The sequence below is a fragment of the Macaca nemestrina genome, chromosome 6 (assembly GCF_043159975.1).
Source record: "Macaca nemestrina isolate mMacNem1 chromosome 6, mMacNem.hap1, whole genome shotgun sequence".
NCBI classification, from domain to species: Eukaryota; Metazoa; Chordata; class Mammalia; order Primates; family Cercopithecidae; genus Macaca; species Macaca nemestrina.
This window is the reverse complement of record NC_092130.1, coordinates 54647143-54668154: the sequence shown is the minus strand read 5'-3', so window position 1 is coordinate 54668154 and position 21012 is coordinate 54647143. Positions and strand designations below refer to the sequence as shown.

General features: G+C 34.5%; 1 long non-coding RNA gene across 6 annotated transcripts in view; it reads right to left on the bottom strand.

The window, feature by feature from the left end:
* LOC105463157 (uncharacterized) overlaps positions 1-21012 on the bottom strand; it is an 833151-nt gene that overhangs the window by 285189 nt on the left and 526950 nt on the right. For 5 of the 6 annotated variants that reach the window (XR_011624711.1, XR_011624710.1, XR_011624712.1 and 2 more), the window contains one exon: positions 4045-4190. The exons of the other annotated variant lie outside the window; for it this stretch is intronic. This is a non-coding gene — a long non-coding RNA (uncharacterized lncRNA). The remainder of the gene's footprint in view (positions 1-4044; positions 4191-21012) is intronic. 6 annotated transcript variants of the gene reach the window in all.

Below are 21012 nucleotides of genomic sequence, written 5' to 3'. Positions count from 1 at the left end.
AATCATGATTATATTCTGAAGTTTTTAAAAATCTGAAATCTGAAACACTTCTGGTCTCAAGCATTTTTGGATAAGAAATACTCAACTGTAGCATATTCATTAATAATCCAAGGGTAAAAGAAGAAATCAAAACAAATTAAAAATTATTTGGAACTGAATTAATATAAATGAATAAATATAAAAACACAAAATGTCGGGCTGGGCATGGTGGCTCCCGCCTGTAATCCCAGCACTTTGGGACGCCGAGGCACGCAGATCACGACGTCAAGAGATGGAGACCATCCTGGCCAACATGGTGAAACGCTGTCTCTACTAAAAATACAAAAATTGGTGGCGGGCGCCTGTAGTCCCAGCTACTCAGGAGGCTGAGGCAGGGGAATTACTTGAACCCGGGAGGCAGAGGTTTCAGTGAGCTGAGATCGTGCCATTGCACTCCTGCCTGGGCAACAAGAGGGAAATGGGAAACTCCCTCTCAAAGGGAAAAAAAAAAGAAAAAAGAAAAAGTCAAAATTTGTAGGATGGTACTTTATTCTAAGGGAGGAATTTAAACTGTATAGTGCATCCTGAAGCAGCAGTTAGGTGGAAATTTACAGCCCTAAATGTTCATGTTACCAAGAAAACTTTTCATATCAACAACCCCAGTTTTCATCTCAAGAAACAAAAAGACTAAATCCCAACATAAGCAGAAGAAAGAAAATTATAAAGATTAGTGTAGGAATCAATGAAATAGAAAACCAAAAACAATAAAGTTAAACCAAAAGCTGGTTAACTGAGAAAATCAACACAATTGATAAATTACTTCCCAGATTGGCCAAGGGGCAGGAAAAAGGAGAGAAGACACTGCTTAGCAATATCCAGAATGAGAGACATGATATATCCTGGACCTCTTTAAAAACTATTAATTATTTAATTTAATTTTTCTTACTTTTCTATTCTCCAACCTTCTATATCTGTTCTCATATTTTATCTCCTTTGAACTGTTTGCAAATTATTTTTCATTTCTGACGTTTTAATTTTCATGTTAAAAATCTAATTTCAATGAACTCAGATTTTTTTTTCATTGTCTTTCCATTTTTCTCCTTGAGTCTTGTTTCTGTGCATTGATCGTTTGCTTTATACAGAAAAATGCCTCTTTTTCTGTCTCCTCTGCACTTCCTCATTTGTAGTTTGCTCCCTGCAAATACAGCTTCAAGGGTGCTTCTTCCTTCAGAACCTCTCCTCTGCTTCTCAAGATTGTGTGACCAATCTAGTTGAAAAAAAAGTTCCACCATCACCATCAGCCTACAAAAACATTTCCACTGATTTAAATAAATGAAGGTTGTTTTTGCACCACAAAGGGCTAATTACTTTCAACACTTCAGCTTGTGTCTTTGTCTAAATTCTACAGCCAGGGGCATCCTGCTTCAACATGACTGCTAACCTGTATTTGACCTTCATTTTATTTCATAACTTTTTCTCATATCTTATGGTTTGAGGTCACTTGGATCTTATAACTACTGAAAATGGAATTCAGGTTTTGTTTTTCCTTCTCCTTTGTTACTTTTGGGCAATTTTCAAGAAAACTACCATTTTGAAATTGGATATTTATTATGTTTTAAATTATGATTATAAAAACTGTATAGAGCACACCAATCTTATTAGAAAGGCATAGTTTGTTTATTTTGAAAGAATGAGTGTGGTTTAATCACGAATAATTTAGAGACATAAAAACCTTAAAAGCTAATTGGCATTTCAAAAAATTTTTGGTGACACATTGATATATCGCATTAGTAAATACAATTAATATAAATAGTTTTGAGAGATAATTTTGTTGTCATATCATTTATTTCAGTATGTAATATTAAACCGAAATATTTACCATCCTATCAGAAAATGAACATATGGAAAAATACCTACAATACTGAATCTATTTTATTGTAAAATTAGACTGTCTTGACTCTAAATACAACCTAAAGAGAAGAAAAAAAAAACCAGAGTACTAATTAGAGAAATATGAAATCTCACACATCAAGCTGCAGCCTAGAAAACAAATAAAAATTTTATAACTAAAATATTTACCAGTTACAAGTTTGTTTTGACATTCCCTGCTTGGGAATATTGGGGTAAATCCATGGGTTTCTGGCTCGGTGAAAGAAAGCAGAGAATGAATATCAGCCTTTAGAATTTTCTTTTATTTTTTCACTTCCATCTCAGCTAAAATCATCAAACCAAGCACATACACCTGTAAGCTCCAGGAACTCCATTATCACACTTCTTTTAATCATATTAATGCACTGCCAGTCTTTTCTGTTTCAGCTCTAATTCTAAAGTGCTTTAAACTTCAAGTAGTTTCCAAGATTATTTTTGAAATAAAGGAACTCTTTTCATAAAATATTGAAAGTTTTGTGGTAAAGAAAATGTTTCTAAAGTTTTACAAATATAATTTAGGAATATTAGAAAGTCACGTCAGTGTACCATCATTATAATAAAGTCCCTCTGGTAGCATGCTCAAGCAGACTTTTTTAAGACTAATTTTTAAAATATTTTAATTTTGAATAAATAATGCAGCACAAGACACAAAATTTAAAAAGAAACAAAAGAGAACTAGTTCAACTCAGCCTCCCAGCCATTTTGGTTTCCTACTAGAAGACAACTCATCATCTCCAATGTCTCACAGAGCTTCCAGAGGTGAGCTATGTATAGAAACCACATACACACACTGGTGCACACACACACACACACACACTCTCTCTCTCTCTCTCTCTCACACACACACACACACACACCCCTCTATTTAAAGACAACAGTATTATTTTGGCTATATACCCATATCCAGTAATGAGATTGCTGGGTCGAATGGTAGTTCTAAGTTCTTTGAAAAATCTCCAAACTGCTTTCCACAATGACTGAACTAATTTACACTCCAACCAAGTGTCTGTAAGCATTCCCTTTTCTCTGCAGCCTCGCCAACACCTGTTTTTTGTTTTGTTTTGTTTGTTTGTTTTACTTTTTAATAATAGCCATTCTGACTGGTTTTAATTTGTATTTCTCTGATAATTAGTGATGATGAGCATTTATTCGTATGTTTGTTGGCTGCTTGTGTGTCTTCTTTTGAGAAGTATCTGTTCATGTATTTTGCCCAATTTTTATGGGGTTCTTTGCTTTTTGTTTGTTCTGTTACTTAATTCCTTACAGATTTTGGTTATTAGACCTTTGTCAGGTGCAGAATTTGTGAATATTTTCTTCTATTGTGAAGGTAGTCTGATTCTCTGTTGATAGTTCTTTTTGCTGTATAGAAGTTCTTTAGTTTAATTAGGTCTCACTTGTCTATTTTTGGTTTTGTTGCAATTGCCAAAAAGTTTTTCCCAAGGCCAATGATTTCCAAGGTTTTCTTCTGGCATTTTTATAGTTTGAGGTCTTACATTCAAATCTTTAATCAATTTTGAATTAATGTCTGTATATGATAAAAGGTAGGTGTTGAGTTTTATTCTTCTGCATATGGTTAACCAGCTATCCCAGCACCCTTTATTGAATAGGGAGTCCTTTCCCTGTTGCTTATTTTGTCAATTTTGTTAGAGATTAGATGGCTGTAGGTGTGCAGCTTTATTTTTGGGTTCTCTGTTATATTCCATTGTTCTATGTGTCGGTTTTTGTACCAGTATCAAGCTGTTTTGATTATTGTAGCCTTGTAGTATAGTTTGAAGTCAGGTAACGTAATGCTCATTGCTTTATTCTTTTTTCTCAGAATTGCCTTGGATATTTGGGCTCTTTTTTGGTTCCATATGAATATTAGCATAGCTTTTTTCAAATTCTGGGAAAAAATACCATTGGTAGTTTGATAGGAATAGCGTTAAATCTGTAAATTGCTTTGGACATGATATGGTTTGGCTGTGTCCCCACACAAATCTCATCTTATATTCCCACATGTTGTGGGAGGGACCTGGTGGGAGGTAATTGACTCATGGGGTCAAGTCTTTCCCATGCTGTGCTCGTGATAGTGAATAAGTCTCATGAGATCTGATGTTTTTAAAAAGAGGAGTTCTGCACAAGTCTCTCTCTTTTTACCTGCTGCCATTCATGTAAGATGTGGCTTGCTCCTCCTTGCCTTCCACCATGATTGTGAGGCTTCCCCAGCCACGTGGAACTGTAAGTCCAATTAAATCTCTTTCTTTTGTAAATTGCCCAGTCTCAGATATGTCTTTATCAGCAGCCTGAAAACAGATTAATACAGTAAATTGGTACCAGTAGAGTTGGGCACTGCTGAAAAGATACCTGAAAATGTGGAAGCAACTTTGAAATTGGATAACAGATAGCGGTTGGAACAGTTTGGAGGGCTCAGAAGCAGACAGGAAAATGTGGGAAAGTTTGGAACTTTCTAGAGACTTGTTGAGTGGCTTTGACAAAATGCTGATAGTGATATGAACAATAAGGTCCAGGCTGAGGTGGTCTCAGATGATTTTGGGTATCTGGCAGGAGCTATTTCTAGGCAGCAAAGCATTCAAGAGGTGACTTGGGTGCTGTTAAAAGCATTGAGTTTTATAAGGGAAGCAGAGCATTAAAATTTGGGAAATGTGCAGCCTGACAATGAGATAGAAAAGAAAATTCCATTTTCTGAGGAGAAATACAAGCTGGCTGCAGAAATTTGCATAAGTAACTAGGAGCCAAATGTTACTCCCCAAGACAATGGGGAAAATGTCTCCAGAGTATGTCAGAGGTCCTCACGGCAGCCCCTCCCATCACAGGCCCAGAGGTCTAGGAAAAAAAGTGGTTTCATGGGCCAGGCCCAGCATCCCTGTGCTGTGTGCAGTCTAGGGACTTGGTGCCCTGTGTCCCAACTGCTCCAGCCATGGCTGAAAGGGGCCAATGTAGAGCTTGGGCCATGGCTTTAGACGGTGCAAGTCTCAAGCCTTGGCAGCTTCCATATAGTATTGAGCCTGCCAGTGCAGAGAAGTCAAGAATTGGGTTTTATGAACCTCCACCCAGATTTCAGAGGATGTATGGAAATGGTTGAATGTCCAGACAAATGTTTGCTGCAGGGACAGAGCTCTTATGGAGAACTTCTGCCAGGGCAGTGCAGAAGGGAAATGCGGGGTCAGAGACTCCACATAGAATCCCTACTGAGCACCACCTAGTTGAGCTGTGAGAAGAAGGCCACCATCTTCCAGACCCCAGAATGGTAGATCCACTGACAGCTTGCACTATGCACCTGGAAAAACTGCAGACACTCAACACCAGCCCATTAAGGCAGCTGGGAGGGAAGCTGTACCCTGCAAAGCCACAGGAGTAGAGTTGCCCAAGACTATGGGAACCTACCTCTTGTATCAGTGTGATCTGGATTTGAGACATGGAGTCAAAGGAGATCATTTTAGAGCTTTGAGATTTGACTGCCCTGCTGGATTTTGGACTTGCATGGTGTCTGTAGCCTCTTTGTTTTGGCCAATTTCTACCATTTGGCATGGCTGTATTTACCCTACGTCTATACCCCCACTGTATCTAGGAAGTAACTAACGTGCTTTTGATTTTACAGGCTCATAAGTGGAAAGGATTTGCCTTGTCTTGGATAAGACTTCGGACTGTAGACTTTTGAGTTAATGCTGAAATGAGTTAGACTTTGGGGGACTGTTGGGAAAGCTTAACTGATTTTGAAATGTGAGGATGAGGACATGAGATTTGGGAGGGACTGGGGTGGAATGATGTGGTTTGGCTGTGTCTCCACCCAAATCTAATCTTGAATTCCCATGTGTTGTGGGAGGGACCTGATGGGAGATAATTGAACGATGCGGACAAGTCTTCCTGTGTTGTTCTTATGATAGTGAATAAATATCACAAGATCTGATGGTTATAAAAAGAGAAGTTCCCCTAAACATGCTCTCTCTCTTTGCCTGCTGCCATCCATGTAAGTTGTAGCTTGCTCCTCCTTGCCTCCCACCATGATCATGAAGCTTCCCCAGCCACATGGAACTGTAAGTCCAATTAAATCTCTTTCTTTTGTAAATTGCCCAATCTCTGGTATATCATCATCAGCATGAAAATGGACTAATACAGGACAGTATGACCATTTAAACAACATTGATTCTTCTAATCCATAAGCATGAGAAAACAGATCTTTCTACCAAAAAGACACATGAACTCATAGGTTCATCCCAGCGCAATTCATAATGGCTAAGTCATGAAATCAACCTAGTTACCCATCAAAAGTGAATTGGATAAAGAAAATGTGGTACATATACACCGTGGAATAAAAGAAATATAATCATGCCAACTGCAGCAACATAGATGCAGCTGTAGGCCATTATCCTAAGTGAATTAATGCAGGAACAGAAAACCAAATACCACATATTCTCAAGTATAAGTGTTAGCTAAACATTGAATATTCATGGATGTAAAGATGGCAACAATAGACACTACTAGACAAGGAAGAGAAGGAGTGGGGGAAGGTTTGAAAAAACTATTGAGTACTATGCTCAGCACCTGGGTGACAACATTATTTGTACCTCAAACCTAAGCATCATGCAATGTATCCAGGTAACAAACCTGCATATGTGCCCCCTGAATCTAAAACAAAAGTTGAAAATTAAATTAAATTAAAATAAACACAAACAGTGACAATCTATAACTTCTGTGTCTTATCATTTTTATTTCTCAATATACTTTGACAATTACTCCAGAACAAATGGAGGTGCCTTATTCCGCCAAACAACTGCAACGTATTGTAGCCAACAGCCAGGAAGAAACTGAGGCTCTTAGTACATGTCATAAGAAATTGAATCTGTCAGCAACCACATGAGCATGGAAATGATTGCCCACCTAATCAAGCCTCAAATGACACTGCAACATTGCAGAAGAGGCAGCTGAAACTTTGAGGTAATAAATCGATGTGCTTCAAGCAAGTAAGTTTGTAGGAATATTGTTATGCAGCAAAAGATAGCTAATACAATTATTAATAGTTTGATTTCGCTATGATTAACAGATGCTGCTTGCATTGTCTATTTATGGAAATTTACTAATGATTTATTTGTGCCTTGGTAAACGCACAGAACAAAATGGTCATCTTTTTAATGTTCTATGAACATTTAAAAGAATTCTTTTAGGATGCAAAGTTCCAAAGTACCAATTAGATCTACTATGTTTATTATATTATTCAGGTTTTCTCTATATTTACATGTATTTTTGTCATTTTAATTTATTGGGTTGCAGGGGGTAAATTAAATTCTGCTACTTGTTATGGATTTCTATTCCTTGTTGGTTTTGATTTATACAATTTTCATGAATTTTAATTAGACATACAGATACTTATAACAGAAAAGCTTTACTTTGTCTTACTTTTATCATTATAAAGTTTCCTTTTTCCAGTTTAATGTTATTTCTCTCACTTTTCAAATTTATTGTCTGTTTTGAATGCTATCCCTGCCTTTTTATATTAAATATTTCTAGAATGTCTTTGCATATATTTTTATTTTTATATTTCTGAGTTACTTTCTTTGAGATGAGTAACTTATGCATGTGCATTTGTGTGTATACATATCTGTGTATTGTATGTGTGTATATATATAAGTATATAGAGTATATATATATTAGTATTGTGTGTGTATATATATATATTAGTGTTTCAACCAACGTTTCTTTTCATAGAGGCATTTAGCTCATTTATACTGAACTGATATAAAAAGCAGACTTGATCGGTCAACATATTGTCTTGTATTCCTCCCTCTTTATTGTATTCAAAAACAGTCTATTGCTATGTGACTTTCATCATGTATAGTTTCTTTGGGTATATTTGTTCTTTAAAGGACAAACTTAGAATAAATATTTTCTAATAATTCTTTGTTTTTGTTATTTTATATTTTTATTTTTATTGACATATAATAGTACATATTAATGGGGCACATAGTGATTTTTGATACATAAAATGTATAATGATTGAATCAGAGTAATGAGCATATCCATCACCTCAGATATTTATAATTTGTGTTGGGAACATTCAAAATCCTGTCTTTTAGCTGTCTTAAAGTATATCATAAATCATTAACAACTATGGTCACTCTACAGTGCTATAAAAACCTTGAACTTATTTCTCCTGTCTAGTTGCAATTTTGTCTCCTTTTACCAATCCCTCCCTCACTACCCTTTCTCTATCCCTTTCTCTCCCTATCCTTTCCAGTCTCTAGTAACCACTGTTCTACCCTATCCCTCCATGAGACAAACTTATTTATGTTCTGCACATGAGTGACAACATGCAGATAAAGATTTTTATCTTGCTGTTCCTGGCTTATTTCATTTAATGTAATGTCCTCCAGGCTCTTTCATTTGTGGTGAATAACAGTAGTTCACTTCTTTTTTATAACTGAAGAACATTCCACTGTGTATAGATATCACATGATTTTAATCCATTCATCTGTCAATAAACAGTTAAGTTGATTGAATATCTTGGCTATTGTGAATAGTGTTGCAATAAACATGAGAGTCCAGATATCTCTTCAATACACAGATCTCCTTTCCTTTGAGTGTATACCCAGTAGTGGGATTGCTGGAACATGTGGTAGTTCTATTTGTATTTTCAGTAACCTCTGTACTGTTCTCCATATGGCTATGCTAGTTTGCATTCCCACCAACAGTGCATAAGAGTTCACCTTTCTCTGCATCCTCACCAGCATTTATTTCTTGTGTCTTTTAGATAATATTCATTCTAACTAGGATGAGATGATATCTAATTGTGGTTTTGATGTGCATTTTCCTGATTATTTTGATGTTAAGTATTTTTTCCATATACTTGTTGGCCATTGTATGTTTCTTTTGTAAAGTGTCTAGTCAGATCATTTGCCCATTTTAAAAAATTGGGTTATTTGTTTTCTTGCTGTTGAGTTCCTTATGTATTCTGGCTATTATTCTTTTGTCAGATGAGTAGTTTGAAAATTTTTTCTCCAATTCTGTAGGTTGCCTTTTCCCTCTGTTGTTTACTTTGCTGTACAAAAGCTTTTTAGTTTGATATAATCCCATTTGCCTATTTTTGCTTTTTGCTTATGCTTTAGAGGTGTTAGTTATAGTCTTTTTCTGGACCAATGTCCTTCAGCGTATCTGCTCTGTTTTCTTCTAGTAGTTTCATAGTTTCTGGTCTTATGTCAAAATATTGCATCTGCTTTGTGTCAATATTTGTATAAAGTGAAAGATAGGAGACTAGTTTCATTCTTCTACATATGGATATCCAGTTTTCCAAGCACGATTTATTGAAGAGATTGTCCTTTACTCAGTGAACGTTCTTTGCACCTTTGTTGAAAATCAGTTGGCTATAAATAGGTGGATTTAATTTTGCCTTTTCTATTCTGTTCCGCTGGTTTATGTGTCTGTTATTAAGCAAGCACCATGATGTTTTGGTTACCATAGCCTCACAGTATATTTTGAAATCTGGTAGTGTGATGCCCCACCTTTGTTCTTTTTGCTCAGGATTACTGTGGCTATTTGGGATCTTTTGTGGTTTTATAATAATTTCAGGATGTTTTTTCTATTTCTGTGAAGATTGTCATTGCTAATTTGATAGGGATTGCACAGAATCTGTAGATTGTTTTGGGTAGTATAGTCATTTTAGCAACATTGTTTCTTCTAGTCCATGAACATGTGATATCTTTCTATGTTTTGTATGTGTGTCTTCAATTTGTTTCATCAGTGTTTTATAGCTTTCCTTGTAAAGATATGTCAGTTCCTTCACTAAATTTATTCTTAGATATTATGTATAGCTATTGTAAATGAGATTGCTTTTTTGACTTTTTTTTCAGCTATTTTGTTGTTAGTTCTTAGAAATGCTACTGATTTTTGTATGTTGATTTTGTGTCCTGCAAATTTACTAAATTCATTTATCTGTTCTAAGAGGTTTTTTTGGTGGAATCTTTAGGTTTCTCTACATATAGGATCATATCATCTGCAAAGAGGGATCAATTGACTTCCTCCTTTCCAATTTGAATATCTTATTTCCTTCTCTTACCTAATTGTTCTGGTTAGGACTTCTAGCACTATGTTAAATAAGGAATGGTCAGAGTTGTTTTCCTTGATTTTTTACCAGATCTTAGAGGAAAGACTCAGACTCTCAGCTTTTCCTCATTTAATATGATGTCAGCTATGGGTTTGTCATATATTACCTTTATTGTGTTGAGGTACATCCCTTCTATACCTAATTTGTTGAGAGTTTTCTATCATAAAGGAATATTATATTTTATCAAATAGATTTTTGTGTGTCTACTGAGATGATCATATGGTTTTTGTCCTTCATAATATTGATGTGATGTATCCTGTTTATTGATTTGTGTATTCTACACCATCCTTGCATGCTTGGGATATATTCCACTAGATCATAATGTATAGTCTTTTTGATGTGCTGTTGGATTCAATTTGCTAGTGTTTGGATGAAGACTTTTGCATCTATGTTTATCACAAATGTTGACCTGTAGTTTTCTTTTATGGTGATGTCCTTATCTGGTTTTGATATCAGCACTATGTTGGCAATGTAGAATGAGTCGGGAAGAGTACCCAGTCTTTCACTTTATTTTTATTTTTATTTGAATATTTAGAAGTATGAGTATTAGCTCTTCTTTAAAAGTTTGGTAAAAATCAGCAGTGAAGACATCTGGCCCTGAGCATTTCTTTGTTAGGAGACTTTTTATTACAGATTCCTTACTCATTATTTGTCTGTTCTGTTTTTCTATATTGTCTTAGTATAATCTTGGTAGTTGGTATGCATCCAAAAATTTATCCATTTTCTCTAGGTTTTCCAATTTCTTGGTGTATAGTTCCTCATAATAGCCTCTAACAGTCCTTTGTATTTCTGTAGTTCCTATTGTGATGTCTTATTTTAAGTTTCTGATTTTGTTTGAGTTTTCTCTCTTTTTTCCTTAATCTAGCTAATTTTTAAAAATTTTATCTTTTCAACAAATTAAGGATTTTCTTTTGTTGATTCTTTATATTTCTTAACTTCAATTTTATTTATTTCTGCTCTGATCTTTACTATTTATTTCTACCAATTTTAAGTTTGGTTTGTTCTTGTTTTTCTAGTTCCTTAAAGTACATGATTATTTTATTTGAAATCTTTCTGCTTTTATGAAGTGAGCATTTATTGCTATAAACTTGTCTCAATATCGTTTTTGCTCTTCCCCATTGGTTTTGGTATGTTGTGTATTTGGTTTTATTTGTTACAAGGAATTTTTAACATTTCCTCCTTAATTTCTTTCTTGACCCATAGATTATTCAGGATAATTTTGTTTAATTTCCATGTATTTGTACAATTTCAAATGTTCCTCTTATTATTAAATTCTAGTTTTATTCCATTGGGTCACAAAAGACACTTTATATAATTTCAATTTGTTAAAATTTTTGAGACTTATTTTCTTACTTAAAATATAGTCAGTCCTGGAGAATGCTCCATGTGCTAATGATAAGAATGTGTATCTACAGGTTTTGGATGAAATGTTCTGTAAATGTTAGATCCATTTGGCCTATGGTATAGTTTAAATTTGATATCTGTTGATTTTCTGTCTAAGTAATCTGTTCAAAGCTGAGAGTGGGATGTCAAAGTCACCAATTATTATTACACTGGAGTCTATGTCTGTTTTTGGATCTAATAATATTTGCTCTGTGTATCTGGGCGCTCCAACATATGGTGCATAAATATTTACAACTGTTATATTATCTTGCTTAATTGATCCCTTTATTATTAATAAAATAAATTAATGGTTTTCTTCTTTGTCTCTTTTTACAGTTTTTACTTAAAGTCTATTTTATATAAGTATAGCTAGTCCTGCTTGCTTATGGTTTTGGCTTGTACAACATTTCTTTTTCCTTTTCTTCACTTTCAGTCTATATGTGTATTTACATGTGAATTGAGTTTCTTGTAGGCAGCAAATAGTTGGGTTTTTTAAAAATCCATTTGTCCAGTCTGTACTTTTTAACTGGAAAATTTAATCTGTTTACATTCAAAGTAATTATTGATAGGTGAGGAGTTACTGTTGTTATTTTATTAATTGTTTTCTGGTTGTTTTGCATGCCATTTGTTCTTTTTTTCTTCTCTTTTTTTTATCTTTGCAGTTTGGTGATTTTTTTGTAGAGATAAGATGTATTTTTTTCTGTTTCTGCTTTGTATATATGTTCTACTAGTGAATCATAATTTTGTTTGTTTTCAGGATGGTAGTTATCCTTGTTTGTTTATTTCCAGATGTAAAACTCCCATAAGCATTTCTTGTAGTGCTGCTCTAATGGTGATGAATTTCCTCAATTTTTGCTCATCTGGGAAACAATTTATTTCTCTTTTTTTTTCTGAAGGGTAGCTTTACCAGGTAGAGCATTTTTGGTAGAAGTATTTTTCTTCCAGCACTTTCAATATATCATCTCATTTTTCCTGGCCTGTAAGATTTCTGCTAAGAAATCTGTTAGTCTAATATGGATTTCCTTATATGTGACTTGATACACTTTTCATGCTATCTTTAAAATTCTCTGTTTTTGACTTTTGATAATTTCACTGTAATGTGCCTTGGAGAGGATCTGTTTGGGTGTTATTTGAGGATCTTTGAAATTCCTGGATCTGGGTGTTCATCTCTTTCCAAAGACTTGGGAAGTTTTCAGCTCTTTTTGATTAAATATGCTTTCCATACTTTTTCCCTTCCATTCTTCTTCTGCTGCCTTCATAATGTGAATATCTGTTCACGTAATTATGTCCCATAAGTCCTGTAAACTTTCTTCATACTTTTATCTTCTTTTTGCTGCCTGGGTTATTTCAGAAAAACCTGTCTTCAAGTTCAGCAATGTGTTCGTGTGCTTGGTCTAGTCTGTTGTTGAATCGCTTGGTGGTATTTTTTAAATTTAATTCATTACATTCTTTAGGTCTAAGATTTCTGAGGTTTTTTAAAATGATATCTATCTCTTTGTTGAATGTCTCATTCAGATTATAAACTTTTTTCCTGCTTTCATTGTATTCTCTAGCTGAATTCCATTTTGCTGAGCTTTCATAAGATTATTATTTTGAATTCCTTTTCTGGCCTTTCATATTTTTCTGGTTTTGTTTTTTTTTTTTTTTTTTTTTTCTTTTTTTGTCTGTTACCAAAGATTTATTGTATTCCTTTGGAAGTGTTTTTTTCTTTCTTTCTTTCTTTTTTGCTTTTTTATATTTATTGTGTCACTATATTGATATCTGTGCATCTGGTGGAACAGCTGTCTCCTCCAATTACATGGAGTAGGTTTTATAGGAAAAGACTCATTCCTATTGATGGGTTCTGTGGTATCAATTAGATGAGATGTGTTGGCTTTGATTCTGGGTGGACACAGTAGTGGACTCTCTGTTTATTTCTTCCATTATAATCAATGTTAGTGATGTTTGCAAGTGCCTCAGTGGCCTATACTGTGGGAGTTAGTGGTAGTAGTGGTGTAGCTTTGCCAGAGTTGGGCTTCCTAGGTTCTGTCTCAGAACAGGGGCAAGTATGTGCCCATAGTGGGTCAGCTAGCTTGGGACTGGCTTGCTGGGATAGGGGCTGCTGGGCTGTTACTCCAGTAGAAGCATGGGACATTGCTTCCCAGCCAGCTCAGGAGATGGTCTACCTGGGGTGGGTCTACCAGGCCATTTCTCTAGCTAGGAATACAGGCATGCAGTGGTTCAGCTGGTCCGGGGTTGGTTTCTCCACTATGCAGGACCACAGTTACGGTCATACCTCATCCCACGCTCTGAGCAACCAGGGTTTTATCATCGTAGCTAAGCCCACATGAACCCATGTGGACTTGATGGGCTTGGTGGAATGATGGCAGAGCTCCAGGGCTGCAGAGGTGGTGACTGCTGGCCCCCAGAGCAGGTCACACTTCAGTAGTGGCTCTGGTTTCAAGATGGCTTCATAATGCAGCAGATTGGGTCATAGGCAGGATTAGGAGTATATAACTCTTAATCCAGAGCAATGCAGCCACATGAATTCCAGGCAGCTCCCAAGACTTGGCTCAGGGCTTGTAAGAATTATAGGATTACCCTGTAATAAGAACTGCCAGTGTCTGCGGTGGCAATGAGAACTGGTGGGGGTGTTTTGCTTATCTTTTCTTTACAAGGGTTAAAGACTTGACCCTCCTAAGTAACCTGATCTTGGATGGGGAAATAGGGCAGCAGAGACAGGGTGCTTCATTCCCCTCTCTATGTTGCTATCTTGGGTTTCTGAGCACCACAGGGACCTAGGTACCTCCTTGCTGCATTCCAGCACTCTCCCTCTAACATTCCAGTTGAATTTTCATTGTTTACTCTTTGCCTTGATCTTTTCTTGCCAGGGGAATGAATGCCAGGTGTCTCTAGTCAGCCATCTTTCTTACATCATTCTCTTGCTCTAATTTCTGATATCCATCCCTAACCTAATCAAATACAATTCCTTTTTTGGTGGGGAAAAAAGGATTATATAATTCAAGTAAATTCTAAAATTCTTTTTTACAATAGAAACCACTGATGATAATATAAACCCAGGAACATACAAATGTAAATATAAGTGCTTTTGATGACATGTAGATATTTCCATCCATGGAACACTAGATCACTGCCATTCCAGAAAAACAAATTATCTGCTCTAAATAGCTTTTTCTTCAGTGTACGGTGAACATGTGTTTTCCTTTTTGACTTTTCTGAATTTAGTCACTTTATTTCCACGCCTTTTCCAATCTTCTATGCAAATTTAAATTGTTCCAAATTTTCGAAGTCAAGGTCATATCTCTTTATCTCTGGAAACTTTTTCATTACTACTCTAGATAGGACTCAAAGTAGTCTTAATTTCTTAATCTATATCGGTATACATCACATGAGGTTAGAAAAGTTGCATAGTTACTGACTTTGAAGAGTTCATATCAAGCAGAATTTCTTAAATAATTTTAATTCCGCTGAAAATATTCCATTTTGAAAACCCTCTCAAATTAAAGACAATTAAAACATCTTAACAATGACAGTTTTCTTAGCACAGCTAAATGTATTGTTTTTGCTACATGTTACATTAGAGAAAAATATTGGGAAAAAACTCTTAAATTCTTTGAAATAAAAAATCAATATTTCTCATGCTATTTTGAACAAAGGCAATGATATTCATATTCATTCTTCTTAGTATGCTGAACATAATTTAAAGTTTTTATATATTCACTGAAACTCTGTTGTGATGGGGTTTTTAACTACTGAATTCAGAATACAGAAGTAGCTGGCCTTTTTCTCACTTCTCTCAAAAACTGGTTGAGTGGGTAGAAGGTGAGGGAGACAGAGGCAGGACCTATATACACGACAGATGATTACAAGTAAAGGGGCAATGTCACTGGTGAAATCTTCCTTTTTAAAATTTTCTCCAGGAAGTAGAGAGCAAGAAAGCAGTGATGAATGTGGTAGTTCAATTCTTTCATATACTAGATGACTATATATCTAAGTTTGCCCTAAACATTTTCAGTTTATGTTTGTTGTCCCAGCATAATTATTAGTAGTATTCTATTTTGTTCTCAAAAGTGTCCTTATTTAGACAGTAAACTATATAGTCATCCCATTGAAGTAGGGGTATGTTAAGCTGATCATCAAGACTAGATAGATTTTGACATTTATTCAGTTTACTGCCTAAAGATTTTAAATAGCTTTTCAAAGAAATAATAGCTTTTCAAAGAAATAATTTCTCAATCAAAATGAGAAATTTGTAAAGATTAAATATGTATTCCAAACCCTACCAGTCATTTAATAAGGCAGCAAACAAAAGTCATGAAAATGCCAGCCCAATTATATACAAGTTGAATTTTATCTTAATGGTAAAATCCTAGTCCCATGCAATCCACAGTGACATCCCAGATAAAAGGTGGTTGATGACTGAAGATAAGTGTTACATAGGAAAGTTAAAGTCATAGGATCTATTTATTTACATTAATTCTGGCCATAATAAAAAATATTTGAGAGTACTCTCATTTGACCACTGTTAGAAAAAAAAGACTCCTGTCAACACTGCTGTCACAATGGAATCAACATTTCATTTTTTAATCTCAGACTGACAACCAAGTTCATGTTCTATAGACTAAAACTCAAGTCTTGAAATTAAGGTCTTCATTGTTTTATTTAACTTTAGAATCCAGTATAAACCATCTTCTCATCAGGGCTCCTTATAGGATTTTCTCCAATGCCATTATATTTGTCAGTTTTCACTAGGTTTTGCTGCATAAGGAAGAACCTCAAAATCTTATTGGCTTAAAACTACACATGTTTATTTTTTGCTTCAGTTTCATATAAACTGAAATTTGACGGTGGCTATGCTCCAGGCCAGAGGTCAGGCATGTGATGCACCTGTTCTTTTCACAGAAGAGCCAGAGGTCAAACCTAACTACAAAATCACATGTAAAATGTTTTCTCAGGCAGGCGATATTATATTTGCCATATTCTATTAGCCAAAATAAGTCATACAGACAAGCCTACCATCAGTGAGGCAGAAAAATATAACCCTACCTAGCACAAAAGGAAGAAAGAGGAATATTTCCCAGTAATCATAAATATGTCACAGCTATCCTCAATCATTATTTCAGTACTTTTAAATGACATCCCAGTTCCCTGGAATGTTTTCTCTCTAATCCTTTCACAGCCAAACTCTCTCACCTTTCAAAGTTAAACTCAAATCAAACGACTCTATAAGGCGTTCTCTAATGGTTCCTCTCCACCATGTTTTCACTTTGTCTGCTCTACTGTGCATTTGTATTTATCACTTGTTTTGACACAAACTTTAGCTGGTATCATAATATATTTGTTTTTTTCACGTCCTTATGCCTTGTTTGAAGGGCAAGGACCATAACCTCTTCTGGTTAATATAGGTACTATGCAAATGTAAAAAACACCATAAATACTTGTTGAATGAATTATTCAATAATGTTTTGCCCCCTTTTTTGGTATAAGTTCTGAAGAATAAGAGACTATGTATAGAAGATATATTTATACTACTATTTTAAAATTGATGTCAGTTATTTATTCAGCAAATTCTTATTTAAACATATATTTGTAGCATGTACAATTCTCATGTGATGATGCTGCTGCTGATTCAACAGGATTACTCTATGAGCATTGAGATATTTACAGTTTGGTTTAATAGAAAAATCATAGGAGTTGAGGCTTGGCTACTGAATACATGTTTGCCATTGGAAAAATAACTTCTCTGAGTCTTATATATAAAATATGAGTAATGCCTAATTAGAAAAATGCTATGCTATACATAATGTGTCTAGGAATCTTATCCATAATAGATGCTCTAAACATAATAGCTATCATTTCCAATACTGGTAGTGATTTTTATGAACCATTGTACATTCTACATTTGATGATTTGTAAAATACCAGTTGAGGTTAGTTTTAGTCTACAGCTCTGAAATAGAATTCCACAGTGGCTAGTGTCACTATCCATCCTCTTTGTCCTACTCCAGGCAACTTGCAATCCACTGTTCCTCTCAGTACTTTCACATTCCTTCTGGGGGATTTGGGGATGAAGAACTCTCTCCGACACCTCCAGTTCTTTGGGCTTTTTGAGGCTGGCTTGGGCCCCTATTGAATCAGTTTTTCACTCTCAACTGCCTGTAATTGAAAATCATGGTATTCAAAACTATTTTATAGTTCTAAACTTACAAGCTATGTACTAATTGTAGGGAAAAGACTTGGTATGCTCAAAATTATGTGTGTATATATATGCACATATATGTATGCAGAATTTTGATTATTTGAGTTACAGAAATAATATGTTCATATTAACAACTAAAGAGTACTGAGGGTTCTACAATAAAATTAGTAGTCTCTCATACATTACTGTAAAATTCTCCTTCCCATAGATCCAATTATATGTAGTTTTTAGATTATTTTCCATATTTTCCTTTATTATAAAAAATGTAAAATAAATGTGCACATATTTTTGAAAGATGTAGAAAGAGGACATACTCTTGTATTACTTACTATATTATACTCAAATAATAAAAAATTGGTTCTTTAAATTAATATCACATACATCCTCAAAATCAGTATGGATCTGCTTATGATCTTTAAATAACTGTAACTCTTCCAGTCTTTCTCCCTTTCTGCAAGTGACAATTTGTTTCTCTCAGTAATCTTCAGTTCTTCTATTTCTCTCCTATTTTATATGCCATCCATCACCAAATCTTTGGCATTCAACCTTCTCAATATGAAGAGATTTCATCTACCTCTCCTCACTGACACCCTTGTTTAAGCTGCCATTGCAATAGTCTAGTGTTTCCTCCTGCCTCCATCTTTGTACTGCAGTAGTCCATATTCCACACACACACAAAAAAAAACCCATAGTGATATTTTCAAAATATCCCTAGCTGTACATTTATTTATAAACTTGAATATATCAAATTATTTAAAATGGCAAAACTAAACTATGGTACTTATAGGTACATCCTTGCAAGCTAAACCCATGAAAAACACTAAAAACTAATCACTATACAGTTTAAGATAGTGGTAACTTTTGTGCAATGGGATGGACATATTGGGGGAGGCTTTATGGTGGTTAACAAAGTTCCACTTCTAAATCTGGGTGGTGGTTTCAAGGATATTTCCCTTATAGTTTATGAAGTGTATATTTGTCTGTGTGCTTATCTGTTTCTGTGTTGAGGATTTTTTTAATTAACAGACTTTATTTTTTAGAGCAGTTTTAGGTTTACAGAAAATTAAAAGTACAGAGAGTTCTATATAGCCCCTCTCTTTCAAGACAAAGTTTCTCCTATTATTAACAACTTGCATCAGTGTCCTATATTTATTACCATTGATGAAGCAATATTGATACGTTATTATTAATAGAAGTTAATAGTTTACATTAGGGCTTACTCTGTGTGGTACATTGTTACAGGTTTTCATAAGTCATAATGTCATCTATCCACCATTACACGTCATATATCATGCTCTAAAAATCCCCTGTGCTTTACCTTTTCACCACTCACCCTTTGCCCGCAAAATCCTGGAAACTAATGCTTTTTTTTACTTTCTCTAAAACTTTGCTTTTTAAAAAATGTCATAAAGTTAGGATCATACAGTATGTAGGCTTTTTAAACTGGCTTCTTTCACTTACCAATATGCTATTCAGTTTCCTCCATGTCTTTTTGTGGCTTGATACCTCATTCTTTGAATGGCTGAATACTAATCCATTGTATACATATACCATTTTTTCCATCCACCTTTTCAGAATTTTATTGTTAATTGACATAGAATAATTCTACATATTATGGAGTACATAACGAGGTTTCAAATGTATAGTGATCAGATCAGGGTAATTGGCATGTCCATTATTTCAAACAATTATCATTTCTTTGTTTTAGGAACACTCAATATCTTCTTACCTATTTGAAACTATATATTTTTATTAGCAATAGTCATCCTACAGTGATATAGAACAGAATAACATATTTCTACTAACTATAATTTTCTATAGTTACTAGATTAATAAATATCTCCCACTGATCTTTTGAGAAGCATTTTTATAATTGCCCAAATTATAAATTATAAATTGACAATTATAAATAAAGTTGCTATAAACATTAGCATAGTTTTTTGAAGACATAAGTTTTCAACTTATTTAATTAAGTACCTAAAAGTGACTGAATGATAAGACCATTTCGTTTTGTAAAAACCATGAAAAACTTTCAAAGTGACTGTACCATTTTGCATTTCCAGCAACAATAAATGAGAGTTCCTCTTACTCTACATCCTCAACAGCACTTGGTATTGTCAGTTTTTTTGTTGGTTTTAAACTTCAGCCATTCTAATAGGTATGCAGTAGTAACTCGTTATTTTAATTTGCAATTTCCTAATGACATATGATGTTGAGCATCTTTTCATATGCTTACTAGCTTTCCGTGTATCATTTTTAGTGAGGTGTTTGTTCAGAGTTTTGCCCATTTTTAGTAGAGTTGTTTGTTTTTGTATTGTTGAGTTTTCTAAAGAGTTATTTGTGTATTTTGCATACAAGTCCTTTATCTGACATGTATTTTACAAATATTTTGTCCCACTCTGTGCTTTGTCTTTTCATTCTCCTACCAGTGTCTTTCACAGAACAAAAGCTTTTTATTTTAATGAAGTCCAACTTACCAATGTTTTATTTCATGGATAATGCTTTTGGTATTGTATCTAAGAAGTCATCATCAATCATCAACAGAAGGTCACATAGATTTTCTCCTATGGAATATTCTGTAAGTTTTACAGTTTTGCATTTTATTATTTAGGTCTATGATCCACTTGAGTTTATTTTTGTGAAAGAAGTAATTCAGCATCTACGTCTTTTTTTTTTTTTTTTTGTATGTGAATATCCAGTTGTTCCTGAACTGTCTGTTGAAGATTATCTTTTTTCTTCTTATGGATGAACAAGAAAAGTGGTTTCTTGAGATGGAATCTACTCCTGGTGAAAATGCTGCGAACATCATTGAAATGACAGTAAGGGATTCAGGAGAGTACATAAACCTAGTTGATAAAACAGGGGCAGGGTTAGAGCAGATTGATTCCAATTTTGAAAGATGTTCTACTGTGGATAAAATGCTATCAAAAAGCAACACACACTACAGAGGAATCTTTCAAAAAAGGAAGAGTCAATCAATGGGACAAAATTCATTGTTGTCTTCTTTTCAGAAATTGTCGTAGTCACTCTAGCCTTCAGCAGCCATCACCCTGATTAGTCAGCAGCTATCCATATCAAGGCAAGAGCACCCACTAGCAAAAAGGTTACGACTTGCTGAAGGTTCAGATGATTGCTGGCATGTTTTAGCAATAAAGTATTTTAAAATTATGGTATGCACATTGTTTTTTAGACATAATGCTATTGCACACTTAGTAAAGTACAGTTTATTGTAAACATAATTTTTTATGCACTGGGAAACCAAAAATGTTTTATGACTTGCTTTATTGGGATATTCACTTTATTATAGTGGTCTGTAACTGTACCTGCAATATCTCCAAGGTATATCTGCATGTAAACTCAGTGCTATAAATTTGCCTCTAAGAACAGCTTTTACTGCATTTCACAAATTCTGTTAAGGTGTATCTAAT